The sequence below is a fragment of the Lynx canadensis genome, chromosome X (assembly GCF_007474595.2).
Source record: "Lynx canadensis isolate LIC74 chromosome X, mLynCan4.pri.v2, whole genome shotgun sequence".
In the NCBI taxonomy this organism is placed as follows: Eukaryota; Metazoa; Chordata; class Mammalia; order Carnivora; family Felidae; genus Lynx; species Lynx canadensis.
In genome coordinates this window covers 31141929-31160282 of record NC_044321.2, presented here as the reverse complement: position 1 = coordinate 31160282, position 18354 = coordinate 31141929, and the positions used below count along the sequence as shown (strand labels likewise).

Below are 18354 nucleotides of genomic sequence, written 5' to 3'. Positions count from 1 at the left end.
TATTTAAAGTGTACAACTCGATGATTTGATAGACATATAATGAAATAACACCACAATCAAGCTAATTAAAACATAGCCATCACCTCATATACTTTACCTTTCTCACCTCCCCTCCTCATTGTGAGAACATTTAGGATCTACCCTCTTAGTAAATTTAATTATGAAGTACAATATTGTTACCAGAGCTACCATATTACTCAGCAATCCCACTTCTGGGTATTTATCCAAAAGAACTGAAATCAGGATCTCAAAGAGACACCTGCACTCCTAGGTTCATTGCAGCATTATTCACAGAAGTCAAGACATGGAAATAACCTAAATGACCATCAAAGGATGAATGAATAAAGAAAATGTGGTGTATACATACAATGGAATGTTTTTCAGCTTTGAAAATAGAAGGAAATCCTGCCATTCGCAACAATATGGATGAACCTGAAGGACATTATGCTAAGTGATATAAACTAGACACAGAAAGACAAACAATATATGATTTCACTTATATGTGGAATCAAAAACAGTCAAAGTCATAGAAACAGAAAATAGAATGCTGTACATAGGGGCTATTGAGAGGGAGAGAGATATGGGGACATGTTGGTCAAGAGGAACCAAGTTTCAGTTCTGCAAGATGAGTAAGTTCTGGAGCTATAATGAGATACTACGGATTTAGCAAAACAGCAGTTAAAAAAAAGACTCCTTTTTTTTAGGTTTCAAACATTTTTATTTTTTGTTGTTTCAAGTTTTTATTTAAATTCTAGTTAGATAACATATAGTGTAACATTGGTTTCAGGAGTAGAACTTAGTGATTCATCACTTAAATATAACACCCAGTGTTCATCATAACAAGGTCCCTCCTTAATACCCATCACCCATTTAGCTCATCCCCCCACCTACCTCCCCTCCAGCAACCCTCAGTTTGTTCTCTACAGTTAAGAGTCTCTTATGGTTTGCTTCCCTCTCTTGTTTTTATTTCCTTCCCCTATGTTCATCTGTTTTGTTCCTTAAATTCCACATGTAAGTGAAATCATATGGCATTTGTCTTTCCTGGCTGATTTATTTCACTTAGCATAATACGTTTTAGCTCCAACCATGTCATTGCAAATGAAAGGTTTCATTCTTTGATGACTGAGTAATATTCCATTGTGTATACACACACAATCCATTCATCAGTTCTTCTTTATCCATTCATCAGTTAATGAACATGGGCTCTCTCTCTAGTTTGATTATTGTTGATAATGCTGCTATAAACAATGGAGTGCAAGCATCCTTCTGAATCTGTATTTTTGTATGCTTTGGGTAAACAACTAAGAGTGCAATTGCTGAATTGTAGAGTAGTTCTACTTTTAGTTTTTGCAGAACCTCCATACTGTTCTCCAGAGTGGCTGTACCAGTTTGCATTTCTACTAACAGTGCACGAGTGTTTCTCTTTCTCCACATCCTCGCAAATACCTGCTGTTTCTTGTGTTATTAATTTCAGCCTTTCTGACAGATGTAAGGTAGTGTTTCATCATGATTTTGATTTGTATTTCCCTGATGATGAGTGATGTTGAACATAAAAAAAAAAAACAGTTTCATAGAGAAATTTATCTTGTGATGTTGAAACTGCATTTTTTTCAAAGACTTGGTTTATTTTTCATAAGCCCAAAAATAATTCTTGAAAATAAGAAATAAATTTTAAAAATAATTCCTATTAATTCAAAATAGACCAAAGACTTAAATATAAAACCTAAAACTATAAACCACATAGAAGAAAAACCTTTGTAATCCTTGGTTACGCAAAGATATCTTAAATGTAATACCAAAAAGATAATCTACAAAAAAATACAATTAAATGTCCTAAAATAAAACTAAAACAAGTGTTCTGTTAAAGATAATGCTTAAAAAAATAAAATTAGAAGCCAAAAACACATTTTGGATGAAAAAAAAAATCCAATTTGTATTCAAAATATATAAAAGAACACATAAAAACCAATAAAAATCAAACTTCCTAATAAAACTAAGTAAATGATGTGAAAAGACAACTGAGAAAATAAAATACACATAGGACATATTGTCACAAGAAAAGACATTTAACATCATCACACATTAGGGAAATGCAAGTTGATTCAGAGGACAGAACACCCATCACACCTATCACAATGGCTTAAACAAAATGACATTACCAAGTGGTGATGAAGATGTGACCACCTAAAATATTACACATTGTTGATAGGTATGCACAATTTCATAGTCATTTTGTAAAACAGTTTTCCATTTTCTCAGAAAATTAATATGCGCTTAATATAAGGCCCACAATTCCTCATCCTAGGTGTTTACCAAAGAGAAATGAACACCTGAATGTAAATTTTATAGTGGCTTTACTATTACTAAAACCTGAAAACAAACCAAATTCCCTCCAGATCACGAATAGACAATAAAACTTTGGTAAATCCAAACAAAAGTATACTTTTCAACAATGAAATGTAACGTATTAGTGTTACACGTAATAATATGGATGAATATGATATGTATTATTCTAAGTAAGAGAAGCCAGACTGAAAAGGCAATATATCCCTATGACTTCATTTAATATGATATATGAGTGAAAAAGGCAAAATTATACAAACAAAATGAGACCATTTTTTGTCATGAAGTGGAGTTGGGGGAAAGGTTGGCTGCAAATAAGTAAAAGAAAAATTTACAGGAGGTTATACAAGTGTTCTCTATGTTGATTTTTCTATTTGCTATTCTACTGTACAATTTGTCAATGTTCATATAACAGAAAGAGACTTTTAGTGCATCATAATTTTTAAAACAAATGAAATGAAAAGAAGCTAAGGCTAATTCCTTAGCTCTGGTTTTAATACATCTGGCTTCAAAATCTAAAATGGACTAATAATATAGACAGCTAATGAGTCATAGAAGAAGAATGAACACTTAGAGATTCAGAACATCTTGGCAATTATAAAGAGCGAGTCTCCCATTTTAAAATGAAGACTCTGTGGCCCAGCCATGATAGAAATATAACTTTGCATCAAAGAGAAAAAAAAAAAAAAAAGAGTTCATCTTGATGTTTAGGGTTCACACCAGGAAAGGAGAGGATCATATCTGCCAAAAAATGGAAAGCAAACTCCAAATGCCCATCCCTCCACAGAAACATTGAAAAACAAGCAAAGGTTTACAGGACAAACTTGGTTAGAACTCTGGAAAATAGTCAAAGGGTATAACATGGTGATAGGTTTAGTTTGCTAGTATTCTCTTAAGGATTGTATTCAGCATGTTACAACCATTACATACCATGACAAAGTGGGGTTTACCCCAAGAGTGCAAAGGTAGTTCAACATACAAAACTCCACCAGTATATGTGTTGTGTGCTGAATTCACAAGCTGACAGTCATTCCCTGCCTTCTGTAACTGCCAATTGCATGTACGTGGGAAGATATGCTGGACTTGCCCTCTCATACCTCACATCTTCACGGACAATTTACATAAAATGAGTTTATATCCAAGATAGCACTGTAATTATTCTGAATACAAAATTCAGAGGTTCGATGATTTCTCCATCCACATTAAGTCTTAATCTCTCAACAAAACTGTTAAGAATTCAAGATTTATCTACCTTACACAGAAACTCAGTGACACAGAGAGAGAGAAAAGAAACTGAGGGCTATCATTATGAAACCACTGAGGTATCTAATGAAGAGGGATTGTGACGTGTGCCACTGAAGCACTTTCATGGATGTTGTTGTTCAAACAGAGAAGTAACTCAAATTAAAAAATGATATTCTGAAGAAGATTTCAGTCCCCCAACCAGTGTTGGTAGAAAACAATGCTTATGAATAGAAAATGGGCAGGTGTCAGTCAAATGTCCCCTTTTATTTTTAATATGAAATTTATTGTCACATTGGTTGCCATACAACACACAGTGCTCATCCCAACATGTGCCCTCCTCAATGCCCATCACCTACCTTCACCTCCCTCCCACCCCCCAACAACACTCAGATTGTTCTCAGTTATTAAGAGTCTTTTTGGTTTACCTCCCTCCCTAACTTTTTTTCCTTCCCCTCCCCCACAATCTTCTGATAAGATTCTCAGGATACACATAAGAGTGAAACATATGGTATCTGTCTTTCTCTGTATGACTTATTTCACTTAGCATAACATGTTCCAGTTCCAACCACGTTGCTACCAAAAGCCATATTTCATTCTTTTTAATTGCCACGTGGTATTCCATTGTATATATAAACCACATCTTCTTTATCCGTTCGTCAGTTGATGGACATTTAGGCTCTTTCCATAATTAGACTATTGTTGAAAGTGCTGCTATAAACTTTGGGGAATATGTGCCCCTATGCATCAGCACTCCTGTACCCCTTGGGTAAATTCCCAGCAGTACTACTGCTGGGTCATAGGGTAGATCTGTTTTTAATTTTTTGAGGAAACTCCACACTATTTTCCAGAGTGGACCCACCAGTTTGCATTCCCACCAACAGTGCAAAAGGGTTCCCGTTTCTCCACATCCACTCCAGTATCAATAGTCTCCTGATGTTCATTTTAGCCACTCTGACTGGCGGGAGGTGGTACCTGAGTGTGGTTTTGATTTGTATTTCCCTGATGAGGAGCGACGTTGAGCATCTTTTCATGTGCCTGTTGGCCATATGAATGTCTTCTTTAGAGAAGTGTCTATTCATGTTTTCTGCCCATTTCTTCACTGGATTATTTGTTTTTCGGGTGTGGAGTTTCGTGAGTTCTTTATAGATTTTGGATACTAGCCCTTTGTCTGATATGTCATTTGCAAATATCTTTTCCCATTCCGTTGGTTGCCTTTTAGTTTTGCTGATTGTTTCTGTTGCAGTGCAGAAGCTTTTTATCTTCATGAGGTCCCAATAGTTCATTTTTGCTTTTAATTCCCTTGCCTTTGGAGATGTGTCAAATAAATCGCTGCGGCTGAGGTCAGAGGTTTTTTCCTGCTTTCTCCTCTAGGGTTTTGATGGTTTCCTGTCTCACATTCAGGTCCTTTATCCACTTTGACTTTATTGTTGTGAATGGTATAAGAAAGTGGTCTAGTTTCCTCCTTCTGCATGTTGCTGTCCAGTTCTCCCAGCACCATTTGTTAAAGAGACTGTCTTTTCCATTGGATATTCTTTCCTGCTTTGTCAAAGATGAGTTGGCCATACTTCTGTGGGTCCAATTCTGGAGTCTCTATTCTATTCCATCGGTCTATGTGACTGTTTTTGTGCCAATACCATGCTGTCTTGATGATGACAGCTTTGTAGTAGAGGCTAAAGTCTGGGATTGTGATGCCTTCTGCTTTGGTCTTCTTCTTCAAAATTACTTTGGCTTTTGGAGTCTTTGGTGGTTCCATACAAATTTTAGGATTGCTTATTCTACCTTTGAGAAGAATGCTGGTGCAATTTTGATTGGGATTGCATTGAATGTGTAGATAGCTTTGGGTAGTATTGACATTTTAACAATATTTATTCTTCAAATCCATGAGCACGGAATGTTTTTCCATTTCTTTATATCTTCTTCAATTTCCTTCATAAGCTTTCTATAGTTTTCAGCACACAGACCTTTTACATCTTTGGTTAGGTTTATTCCTAGGCATGTTATGCTTCTTGGTGCAATTGTGAAGGTGATCAGTTTCTTAATTTGTGTTTCTGTTGCTTCATTATAGTGTATAAAAATGCAACTGATTTCTGTACATTGATTTTGTATCCTGCGACTTTGCTGAATTCATGTATCAGTTCTAGTAGACTTTTGATGGAGTCTATCGGGTTTTCCATGTATAATATCCTGTCAGCTGCAAAAAGTAAAAGCTTGACTCCATCTTGGCCAATTTTGATGCCTTTGATTTCCTTTTGTTGTCTGATTGCTGATGCTAGAACTTCCAGCACTATGTTAAACAACAGCGGTGAGAGTGGACATCCCTGTCGTGTTCCTGATCTCAGGGGGAAAGCTCAGTTTTTCCCCATCGAGGATGATGTTAGCTGTGGGCTTTTCATAAATGGCTTTGATGACGTTTAAGTATGTTCCTTGTATCCTGACTGTCTTGAGGGTTTTTATTAAGAAAGGATGCTGAATTTTGTCAGATGCTTTTTCTGCATCGATTGACAGGATCATATGGTTCTTATCTTTTCTTTTATTCTTGTGATGTATCACGTTGATTGATTTGCGAATGTTGAACTAGCCCTGCATCCCAGGAATGAATCCCACTTGATCATGGTGAATAATTCTTTTTATATGCTGTTGAATTCGATTTGCTAGTATCTTATTGAGAATTTTTGCATCCATATTCATCAGGGATATTGGCCTGTAGTGTTTTTTTACTGGGTCTCTGTCTGGTTTAGGAATCAAGGTAATAGTGGCTTCATAGAATGAGTCTGGAAGTTTTCCTTCCCTTTCTATGTTTTGGAATAGCTTGAGAAGGATAGGTATTATCTCTGCTTTAAACGTCTGGTAGAACTCCCCTGGGAAGCCATCTGGTCCTGGACTCTTATTTGTTGGGAGATTTTTGATGACTGATTCCATTTCTTCGCTGGTTATGGGTCTGTTCAAGCTTTCTATTTCCTACTGATTGAGTTTTGGAAGCATGTGGGTGTTTAGAAATTTGTCCATTTCTTCCAGGTTGTCCAGTTTGTTGGCATATAATTTTTCATAGTATTCCCTGATAATTGCTTGTATCTCTGAGGGGTTGGTTGTAATAATTCCATTTTCATTCATGATTTTATCTGTTTGGGTTATCCCCCTTTTCTTTTTGAGAAGCCTGGCTACAGGTTTATTAATTTTGATTATTTTTTCAAAAAAACAACTCTTGGTTTCATTGATCTGCTCTACAGTTTTTTCTAGATTCTATATTGCTTATTTCTGCTCTGATCTTTATTATTTCTCTTCTTTTGCTGGGTTTGGGGTTTCTTTGCTGTTCTGCTTCTATTTCCTTTAGGTGTGCTGTTAGATTTTGCATTTGGGATTTTTCTTGTTTCTTGAGATAGGCCTGGATTGCAATGTATTTTCCTCTCAGGACTGCCTTCGCTGTATCCCAAAGCGTTTGGATTGTTGTATTTTCATTTTCGTTTGTTTCCATATATTTTTTAATTTCTTCTCTAATTGCCTGGTTGACCCATTCATTCTTTAGTAGGGTGTTCTTTAACCTCCATGCTTTTGGAGGTTTTCCAGACTTTTTCCTGTGGTTGATTTCAAGTTTCATAGCATTGTGGTCTGAAAGGCTGCAGGGTATGATATCAATACTTTTATACTTATGAAGGGCTATTTTGTGACCCAGTATGTGATCTATCTTGGAGAATGCTCCATGTGCACTCGAGAAGAAAGTATATTCTGTTGCTTTGGGATGCAGAGTTCTAAATATATCTGTCAAGTCCATCTGATCCAATATATCATTCAGGGCCCTTGTTTCTTTATTGATCCTATGTCTAGATGATCTATCCGCTGCTGTAAGTGGAGTATTAAAGTCCCCTGCAATTACCACATTCTTATCAATAAGGTTGCTTATGTTTGTGGTTGTTTTATATATTTGGGGACTCCCATATTTGGCGCATAGACATTTATGATTGTTAGCTCTTCCTGATGGATAGACCCTGTAACAGTTATACAATGCCCTTCTTCATCTCTTGTTACAGCCTTTAATTGAAGTCTAGTTTGTCTGATAGAAGTATGGCTACTCCAGCTTTCTTTTAATTTCCATTAGCATGAGAGAGAGTTCTCCATCCCCTCACTTTCAATCTGAAGGTGTCCTCAGGTCTAAAATGAGTCTCTTGTAGACAGCAGATAGATGGGTATTGTTTTTTTATCCATTCTGATACCCTATGTCTTTTGGTTGGAGCATTTAGTCCATTTAAATTCAGTGTTATTATTGAAAGATATGGGTTTAGAGTCATTATGATATCTGTAGGTTTCATGCTTGTAGTGATGTCTCTGGTACTTTGTGGTCCTTGCAACATTTCACTCACAGAATCCCCCTTAGGATCTCTTGTAGGGCCGGTTTAGTGGTGATGAATTCCTTCAGTTTTTGTTTGGGAAGACCTTTATCTCTCCTTCTATTCTGAATGACAGACTTGCTGGATAAAGGAATCTCGGCTGCATTTTTTTCTGTTCATCACATTGAAGATTTCCTGCCATTCCTTTCTGGCCTGCCAAGTTTCAGTAGAGAGGTCTGCCACTAGTCTTATTGGTCTCCCTTTGTAAGTTAGAGCCTGTTAATCCCTAGCTACTTTCAGAATTTTCTCTTCATCCTTGTATTTTGCCAGTTTCACTATGATATGTCGTGCAGAAGATTGATTCAAGTTACGTCTGAAGGGAGTTCTCTGTGCCTCTTAGATTCCAATAGCTTTTTCCTTCCCCAGATCAGGGAAGTTCTCAGCTATGACTTGTTCAAGTACACCTTCAGCCTCTTTCTCTCTCTCTTCTTCTTCTGAAATTCCTATGATACAGATATTGTTCCGTTTGATTGCATTATTTAGTTCTCTAATTCTCCCCTCATCTCCTGGATTTTTTTATCTTTTTCTCAAATTCCTCTTTTTCCATAATTTTTCTTCTAATTCACCTATTCTCTCCTCTGCCTCTTCAATCCGTGCTATGGCTGCCTCCATTTGATTTTGCACCTCATTTATAGCGTTTTTCCCTCCTAATGACTATTTTTTAATCCCTTGATCTCTGTAGCAATAGATTCTCTGCTGTCCTCTATGCTTTTTTCAAGCCCATCGATTAATTTTATGACTATTATTCTAAATTCTTGTTCCGTTATATTGCTTAAATGTTTTTTGATCAATTCATTAGCTGTCGCTACTTCCTGGAGTTTCTTTCGAGAAGAATTCCTCCATTTCATCATTTTGGGTAGTCCCCTGGGTGGCTCCCAACTGCAGGGCACTTCCCCTGTGCTGTATGGGGTAACTTGTGTTGGTGGGTGGGGCTGCAGTCAGACCTGATGTCTGTCTCTAGCCCACTGATAGGGCCACAGTCAGACTGGTATTTACCTTATCTTCCCTCTCTCAGGAGCAGGACTCACTGTGGAGTGGTGTGGCCCTTGTCTGGGCTCCTTGCACACTGCCAGACTTGTGGTGCTGCTTCAATTGGAACTGTCGTATTAGCCGGGGTGGATCCACAAAGTGCACAGGGGCAGGAAGGGCAGGCATAGCTTGCTTTCCATAGGTGGTCCCCTGTGGGAGGGGCCCTGCAGCACCAGGAAGGAGGTAGACCCATCAGAGGGATGGATCCACAGAAACAGTGTTGGGTGTTTGCATGGTGCAAGCAAGTTCGGTGATGGGAACTGGTTCCCTTAGGGATTATGGCTGGAAGATGGGAGAGGGAGATGGTGCTTTACAGCACCTTTTTTCCCCTGCCAAGCTGAGCTCTGTCTTCCCAGGCTCAACAACTCTCCCTCACAGTGTTCTGTCACCCTCCCCGCTCCCCGAGAGCAGAGTTGTTGACTTTCAACACTCCAGATGTTAAGTCCCGCTGGGTGCCATAACTCATGCAGTCCAGCCCCTCCGCTTTTGCAAGCCAGACTTGGGGGCTCTGCCTTGCTGGGCAGGCTGTCCCTCCACCACCCTGGCTCCCTCCCGTCAGTCTGTGTAGCACACACCGCCTCTCTGCCCTTCCTACCCTCTTCTGTGGGCCTCTTGTCTATCCTTGGCTCTGGAGAGTCTGTTCTGCTAGTCTTCTGGCAGTTTTCTGGGTTATTGAGGCAGATGTGGGTGGAATCTAAGCAATCAGCTAGACGTGGTGAGCCCAGCGTTCTCCTACACCATCATCTTCCTCAAATGTCCTCTCTTTTAATCCTGAAAAGATCATCCTAGCTTCCTGTAACAATGATTGTAAATCCAGAATAACCACTATGAAAGTTTACCCAAAGGTGGCATATCCTCAAAAGACAAAGGTTGGTGGAAAGAAGAAAACAGTGAAAAAACTGAACAATTCTCCCTCATTTTCAAGAGTTTTAGGGCAAATATAGAGCAGGACAAATGAGAGCTTCAGAGCAACCAAGCCACTATAGATTAGCCTGTTCCAGAGACGAGAACCTGGGCTGTCACGTCAGGAAACGTAAGAGTAAAAACCAGGAAAGATCTACAACAGTGCTATCACATACAACCTTCTGAGAAGACGGAAAAGTTCTACACTGTCCAATAGCCATGTGCGGATCCCGAGAACTTGAAATGTGGTTATTTTGGCTGAGTTAATAAATTTTTAATTTGATCTAACTTTAATTAAAATTTAATTTAAATATCCATGTAATTAAATGGCTAGTGACTACCACATAAGGGAACACAACTCTACACATTGGCCCAGAAGACACATGACTGGACCGCAACGAAAGAAGGGTCTCGAATGACAGTCTAAATAAGCCATTCCAGTCAAAGATGCCAAATGCACCTATAATTGCCCCCCAGCACTGTTAACTGTACCAAAATCTGGTGCGGTATAGGCACAGAACAGATACAACTAGAATGAAATCAAGCCCCTGATTGCTGGTTTTACATTTGCCTGCTACACAGGTCAACCAACAGAGCATCCATTGACTATTTACATCTGCACACGCACACACACACGCGCACACACACACACACACACACACACACGCACACACATGCAGACACAAAGATAACTTACAGCTAGCTATAGTGGAGAATATCTGAAATGATTAGGAACCAGATAATCAATGTGCCTCACTGGCACAAATTTATGGAACAAAATCTCATAGGGTATACCGACTCTGCAGGGTTTTTTTATGTTCTTCTCAGTGGTACACTGAATTTCATTACAATACACTAAGTAAATCCCCCTTTAAAATACCCAGTAAAGGCAGAACAATTCAAAATCTTAAGGAATGTGTGGCACACTAAAGAACTAAGTACATATAATTTATTTTAGTTTTACAATAAATTTTTGGAATCCTAGAAGAGTCACAATCTAAACATTAGAAACAGATTAATAAGGGGGTGCCTGGGTGGCTCAGTGGGTTAAGCATCTGACTTTGGCTCAGGTCATGATCTCACAGTCCATGGGTTCAAGCCCCATGTTGGGCTCTGTGCTAATAGCTCAGAGCCTGGAGCCTGCTTCAGATTCTGTGTCTCCCTCTTTCTCTGCCCCTCCCCTGCTCACACTGTCTCACTCTCTCTCTCTTACTCTCTCTCTCTCTCTCAAAAACAAATGTTATTTTTTAAAAAAAATAGATTAATAAGTTTTTAATTGTTGGCAGTGTTAAATAGCAAACCGAACTCAATAAACGAAAATACCAAATTGCATATGCATCATCCCAAAACGTCATGTAACAAACTTAAATTGGATTATATCTTTCTCTAATTTTTAGTGACCCTTAACTTAAAATGCTTTTGTGGATGAATGATGATATTAAAAACACTGTATGTATTTCCACTAATAAAAATATAAAATCATGATATAGACTTACTCAGAAAATATATAAATTTATCTTAACATACTTAAAAGTGTACAGATTACTGCACAAAGTAGTTTCTTTCTCTTCTTTTCCTTAGTTTCTTATTGAAGAATATCTGTGTGTAGATGTGTGTGTGTGTGTGTGTGTGTGTGTCTGTGTGCCTGTGTGTTTGCATATTTCTGTGTACATACAAGATGCAGGCATTGGGTAGGACAAAGACATGATGCTTTAAAATATTAACTTGTCACAAAAAGGATTTTATTAGTTTTTATTGTGAGTCACTATCTTTATCAGAATTACAAGAGTATAGATTTGAAAAAAAATAAAACAAAAATAATCCCACAAAGCTTATATTGAAAATTACCATTCCAGGGGCACCTGGGTGGCTCAGTCGGTTGAGCGGCCGACTTCGGCTCAGGTCATGATCTCACACTCCGTGAGTTCGAGCCCTGCGTCGGGCTCTGTGCTGACAGCTCAGAGCCTGGAGCCTGCTTCAGATTCTGTGTCTCCCTCTCTCTCTGACCCTCCCTCGTTCATGCTCTGTCTCTCTCTGTCTCAAGAATGAATAAACATTAAAAAAATTAAAAAAAAAAAAGAAAATTACCATTCCATTCTCTCCACCATCATATACTTGCACACATACACACATTAAACACATATACAAATCCAGACGCAATCATTTTCAACTCTCTTAGTGGTTTTAGGTTTACCTCAACATAGGGAAATAATCTATATAGATTGTAATAAAACAAGCCTCAATGAATTTAAATTTATTTAAATAATATATAGTCCCAAGTCACAATGGGATTATATTAGAAATAAATAACACAAGGAAATCTGGTAAATTCACAAATACGTGAAAATTAAACAACACATCCTAAATAACCAATGGGTCAAGGAGAAAACTTACAAAAGAAACTGCAAAACACTCTGATGAGCAGAAATGAAAATGCAACAAATCAAAACTTTAATACAGGTAAAACAATGCTTAGAGGGAAATGTAGAGCTATAAAACCTTCATAAAAAAATAAGATCTCAAATCAATACCCTAACCTTCCATCATAAAAAAAAAAAAAAAGGAAAAAGCAAAAACAAAGCAAATTGAAACCAAAGTAAACAGAAGGAAGTAAATAATAAAGGATGAAGTGGAAATATATGAAAGAATCAAACACAGTACAGAAAATCAACTACACCAAATATTGAATCTTGAAAATATTAACCAAACTGACAAAACCTTTAGATAGGCTGACCAAGATGAAAAGAGAGATGACTCAATTCTAAAATAAAGTCAGAAATAAAAGAAGAAACATTATTACTTATCCCACAAAAATAAAAATAGTAAGAGAACATCACAAATAACTGTATAACCAACAAATTAGATAACTTAGATAAAACTTCTCTAGAAGAAACAGAAAATTTGACCACTTTCACCCATTAAGTGGCTGAAGGTGGTCAAAAAATACAAACTTCCAGTTACATACAATATAAGCCCTGGGGATATAATGTATAGCATGCGGACTATTATTAACAATACTGTATTGTTATACTTCAAAGTTGCTAAGATAGATCTTAAAAGTTCTCATCACAAGGAAAAAACCTGTAACTATATGAGGTGATAGGTGTTAACCAAACTTACTGTGGTGATCACTTCTCAACATATACACATATCAAATCATTATGTTGTACACCTAAAATTAATACATGTTATATGCCAATTATATCTCAATTAAAAAAAAAAAACAGGGAAACTTGCCTGGAAGAAGTATAAGAGAAAACTACTAAGATATAGATAACAGGGGGCAGGGGAAGTAGGGGAAACTTACTGGTCTTAGTTTTCTGAAGGGAAGTCAGAGAACTGATTAGAGCAAATCACAAAGTTCCCAAGTGAGATAACACAAATACTAAAGGAATAACAGGTCATTTCAGAATGAACAACAGGAAATTAGATGAGCATGCAAGAGGCTCTATCCAAAGTGGGACCTAAGTCAGAGGAAACTCATATGAAGTCTGGAAACGAAATCTAAAAGTCAACACTAATGAAGAATTGAAGAATTAGAAACAAGAGAAACTCTCCTTTTGTTCTGGATGCTATAAATTTTCATTAAGAGGAATATATGCAAAATTACTTTTTTAAAGTCTGCCCATGATTTGATCTCATACAGAAATGCTATTCATGCTTAAGAACTGGGATGATGGATATATTAAATCAAATGATAAAATCAAGCCACCTCCAGTGACAAGACTTTAATTTTTTGAGGTGTCTTATACAGATGCATATTTATTTCACGATAATGTTTCCCCAAACTTTACAAAATCCTGACAAATATCAATTTCTTTTCTTTTTTTCCATTGTATTGTGGGTTTTTATTTTATTTGCTTCTATAGATACCCTTGTAGACATAATTAGTTAAGTATCTAGAAATTATCCCCCAAATAAATTTAATCCCAGAAGAAACTAATTGTGACTGCAAATTTCTTCCTACAAATATAGAAAATGGAACAGAAAAGAGATCACATAAAAATAGTAATTGACATTTTGATGAGTGTAACTTTATAAAATTGAAGATTTTGAGTGCTAATGACTAGGAAAAAAGTTAATAAAACCTAAAGATTAAATACAAAAATTTTGTGTCCATTGGCTAAAGGAAGATGTATTATTCTTCACCATGTTTGGATTCCTAACATGGTATCATGAAGGTACAGTGGTCAGGAGGCTGAGGATATAACACTGTATTATTCAAGCTCTATAGCTCAACAGCAGGGAGCTTTAACAAGTCACTTAGCCTGGCTGTGCATCAGCTTGTACGACTGGAGAAGGGGGGGGAGGAAAATCTAAGGTCTCAATGCTTGTATTATTGGATTCATATGGAAATAAAGTGATATTAGATATGAGAGAACTTTATAAACTCTAAGTACTACATAATTATCAATTAAAGGATTGTTACCGTAATTTCAAAAAGAAATGAAAAATTTAAATGGGTATATAACAAGCAAATACATGAATTAGTAATTTAAAATAGATATGACAAAGGAAAGCCCAGGACCAGAAGACTTCAATGGAGAAATGTACCACTATATTATGAAGATTTACAATCCAATCCTTCACAAATTCTTTCAAAATAGAAGAGAACACTTCTCAACTCATTCTACGAAGCCAATATTACTGATACTAAAACCAAAGACAGCTGAAGGAAGGAAACTACAGACCAATATTCCTTGTGAACACAGATGCAAAACCCCTCAAGAAAATATTTAGGAAACTGAATGCAGCAATATATAAAAAGGATTATACTCCAAGTAAAATGATCAAGTGGGATTTATCCCTGGAATGTAAGGTTGGTTTAACATACAGAAATCAATCAATATAATGCACCATATTAATAGAGGGTAAAATCGAGATCATCAAAACAGATGCCAAATTTTTTTTACAAAATCCAACTTTCTTTCATGATCAAAATTCTCAACTAGGAATAGAAGGTACCTTCCTCAACCTGATAAAAAAAAAATCTACCCCCAAAAAATGCTAACATCATATTTAAAGGTGAAAGATGGATGTTTTCCTCCTAATACCAAGGAACAAGTTCAGATGTTTGTTCTCACCACTTCTAAATCACATTATACTGGAGGTTGTAGAAATCAGGGAGGAAAACAGTAAAAGGAATCCAGAATGGAAAGGAAGAAGTAAAATTTTCTTTATTTACAGAAATCATATTCTGGTGGACACAAAATTCTAAGATTCTAAGGAATCTACTAACAAACCATTTACAAAATACTAGGTCAACATTTAAAATCAATTGTTTATACACTTAACATGAACAATTTGCAAATAAAATTTTTAAAAATCTCATTTACAATAGCATTAAAATATTAAAAATGAAATTAATAAAGAAGTGGGAAATGTGTATACTGAAAACCACAAAACAATGTTGAAAGAAATTAAAGACCTAAATAAATGCAAAGAGATCCCATGTTCATCAATTAGATGACTTAATATTGTTAAAATGGCAAACTCCCCAAAGTGATTTATAGATTTTTCACAATCCTTATCAAAATCCAAGCTGGACTTTTTTGTAGTAATTGGAAAGGTAATTCTAAAATTCGTATGGAACTTCATAGGACACAAATTTGCCAAAAATGTTGAAGGGCTCACATTTTCCAATTTCAAAAATTACTACAAAATTACTAAGCTAATCAAGACATTGTGTTGTTGGAATAAGACATCTAGATCAGTGGAACAGAATTGAAACTCTACAGATAAACACTTATATTCATGTTTAAATGATTTTATTTTTTTGAAATCCGATGTCTCACTTTAAAAAGATTTTTTTAATGTTTATTTATTTTTGAGACAGAGAGAGACAGCATGAGCAGAGGAGGGACAGAGAGAGAGTTAACACAAAATCCAAAGCAGACTCCAGGCTCTGAGCCTTCAGCACAGAACCAGACACAGGGCTCGAACCCACGAACTGTGAGATCATGACCTGAGCTGAATTTGGACGCTTACCTGACTGAGCCACCCAGGCGCCCCATTTTTTATTTTAGACAAGGGTTCCAACGCAATTTAATGGGGTAAAATAATATTTTAAATAAATTCTCCTGGAACAAATGGACATTGCATGCAAAAGAATGAAACTAGACTTTTATCTTACATCATACACAAAAATAATTTAAAATGGATCATACAGATGCCTGGGTGACTCAGTCGGTTAATCACCCAATTCCTGATTTCAGATCAGGTAATGATCTCACGGTAAGTTGGGAGATCAAGCCCATGTCAGGCTCTGCACTGGGTGTAGAGTCTGCTTAAGATTCCCTCTCTCCCTCTCCTTCTGCCCGTGCCTCCCTCTCACTCTCCCTAAAAAAAAAAAAAAAAAAAAAAAAAAAAAAAAAAATGAATCATAGACCTAAACATAAGAGCTAACATAATAAAACTCCCAGAAGCAAACATAAAAACCTTTATGACTTAGGTTAGGTAATAGCTTCTTAGATATGACATCAAAAAGCACAAATGACAAAAAAAAAAAAAATAGATACACTGGATTTCTGTCACATGTGTGTTTTACATTAGCAAATGATAATACCCAGTATAAAGAAGAAGATGTGAAGAAAAGACAGCATGGTGCTACATTAGGATGAAAGTTTTCTACTATAACTCCAAGGTCAAGAATAAGGCCAGGTAGCTAGTAGGTGTGCAATAAATATTTGTTGAATGATGATTATTGATGGAAATATAAATTGATACACATTTACTGTGGCAATGTGGATATATGTGCCAGTAATTAAAATGCACATCCCCTTTCCTCATTAATGTCAATTCTAACTATCCACAAGAAAAAAGAGAATAAGCTCTCAGAAATGAATGTGCAGGTTTATGCACTGCATTTTAATTTACTTATTGAATAGGTACTTACTGATTGTCTGATGGGTGCAAAAAAATATACTAATGCTACAAATGTAATTGTTGAATTACATATCAAACCATTTTCCTCCTTTGAATAATAATATGGTTGATGGCATAAAGATATTTGACTAGATTAAAAAAAAAATCTACATCTATGTTGGATTAAAATTTATTTTAAATTAGTACTAGAAAGATATTTCCCAACACAGGCTTAAAACATTATGTTGCTTCACAGAAAGCTAGGAATAAGATAAGCCAAGAAAATAATGTCACCTTGTTCTGGAAATTCTAAACAATGTAATGGAAGAAAAATAGGTAAAAATTATAATTATTTAATTGGAAAAGACAATAATTTTGCAGTCTATTACAGTATTCCTAAGAAGTGTAAAATAAATTGAAAAAATAATTAAAAATACTTGAAGTTTAAAAATAGTTTTATAACTCACCATTATTTTCAAATTTAAGAACACAAAATACATAAAACCATTTACAGTGCACGAAACAGCATTGAAAAATTACTTCAAAATATTTCAAAATTTTGCTGAGTAGCATAAAACACTTTCATAAAAAGGCTTATCTTATTTCTGAATAGGAAGCTCAATTTTATACAGACATCACTTCCTTGTAAATTTTTTTAAGTTTATTTGAGAGTGCACACATGCCTGTGTGCACACACAAGCGGGGAAGGGACAGAGAGAGAGGGGGAGAGAGAATCCCCAGCAAACTCCACTCTGTCAGCACAGAGCCCAGTGCAGGGCTCCATCTCAGGAACCATGAGCTCATGACCTGAACCGAAATCAAGAGTTGGATGCTTAACTGACTGAGCCACCCAGACGTCCCTGTAATTTTTTTATTAATTTAATGCAACACATATCAAAATTCCTATACAACTTGTAGCTATAAACTTGAGAAAATGATTCCAAAGTTTATCAGGAAAAATAAAAGTGAAAAATAGCCAATAATATTTTAAAAAGAAAAGAATAGAGGCCACTTATCCCACCAGAGAGCTAAAACAATTTTAACAGTATCAACCAGGCCAAACTGTTAGCAAATAAATCACTACTGTGTTAGGGGGGTTTGTTATATGCGAAGAATCCAAGAAATGCCATTTAAAATGATCTTTCACCTATCAGATTGGTAAAATACTATATGTACATGCATATATAATTGATGCAACCTAGTTGTGCAAATAAAGACAAAGACCAACATTTACACTGTTACTATGGTTTAATATAACTTGGTATAACCTTTTTTGGAGATCAACTTGGCAATACATATCAACAGCCTAAAATATGTACATGGGGTTTGACCCACCTATTCTCCTTCTGGAAAGATATAATCAAAATAAATAATGTGAAAGCAAACATTTCTCTACAAGGATGTTTTCTACAGTATCATTCATAAAGCCAAACAATGGAAAAAATCTTAAGGGTAGAGTAAGAAGGATTAGTTAAGTGACTATACCATGACATAGCCGTTAAATATTAGGATAGATCATCCCTAAAAACCGAAATTGTATTTAGAACACTTAATGACACAAAAAGCTATCCATAACATTTTAATTGAT

At 36.1% G+C, this 18354-nt stretch overlaps 1 protein-coding gene across 1 annotated transcript in view; it reads right to left on the bottom strand.

Moving 5' to 3' along the window:
• The window catches only part of CFAP47 (cilia and flagella associated protein 47), a 550869-nt gene that overhangs the window by 441724 nt on the left and 90791 nt on the right, over positions 1-18354 (bottom strand). The window lies entirely within an intron of this gene.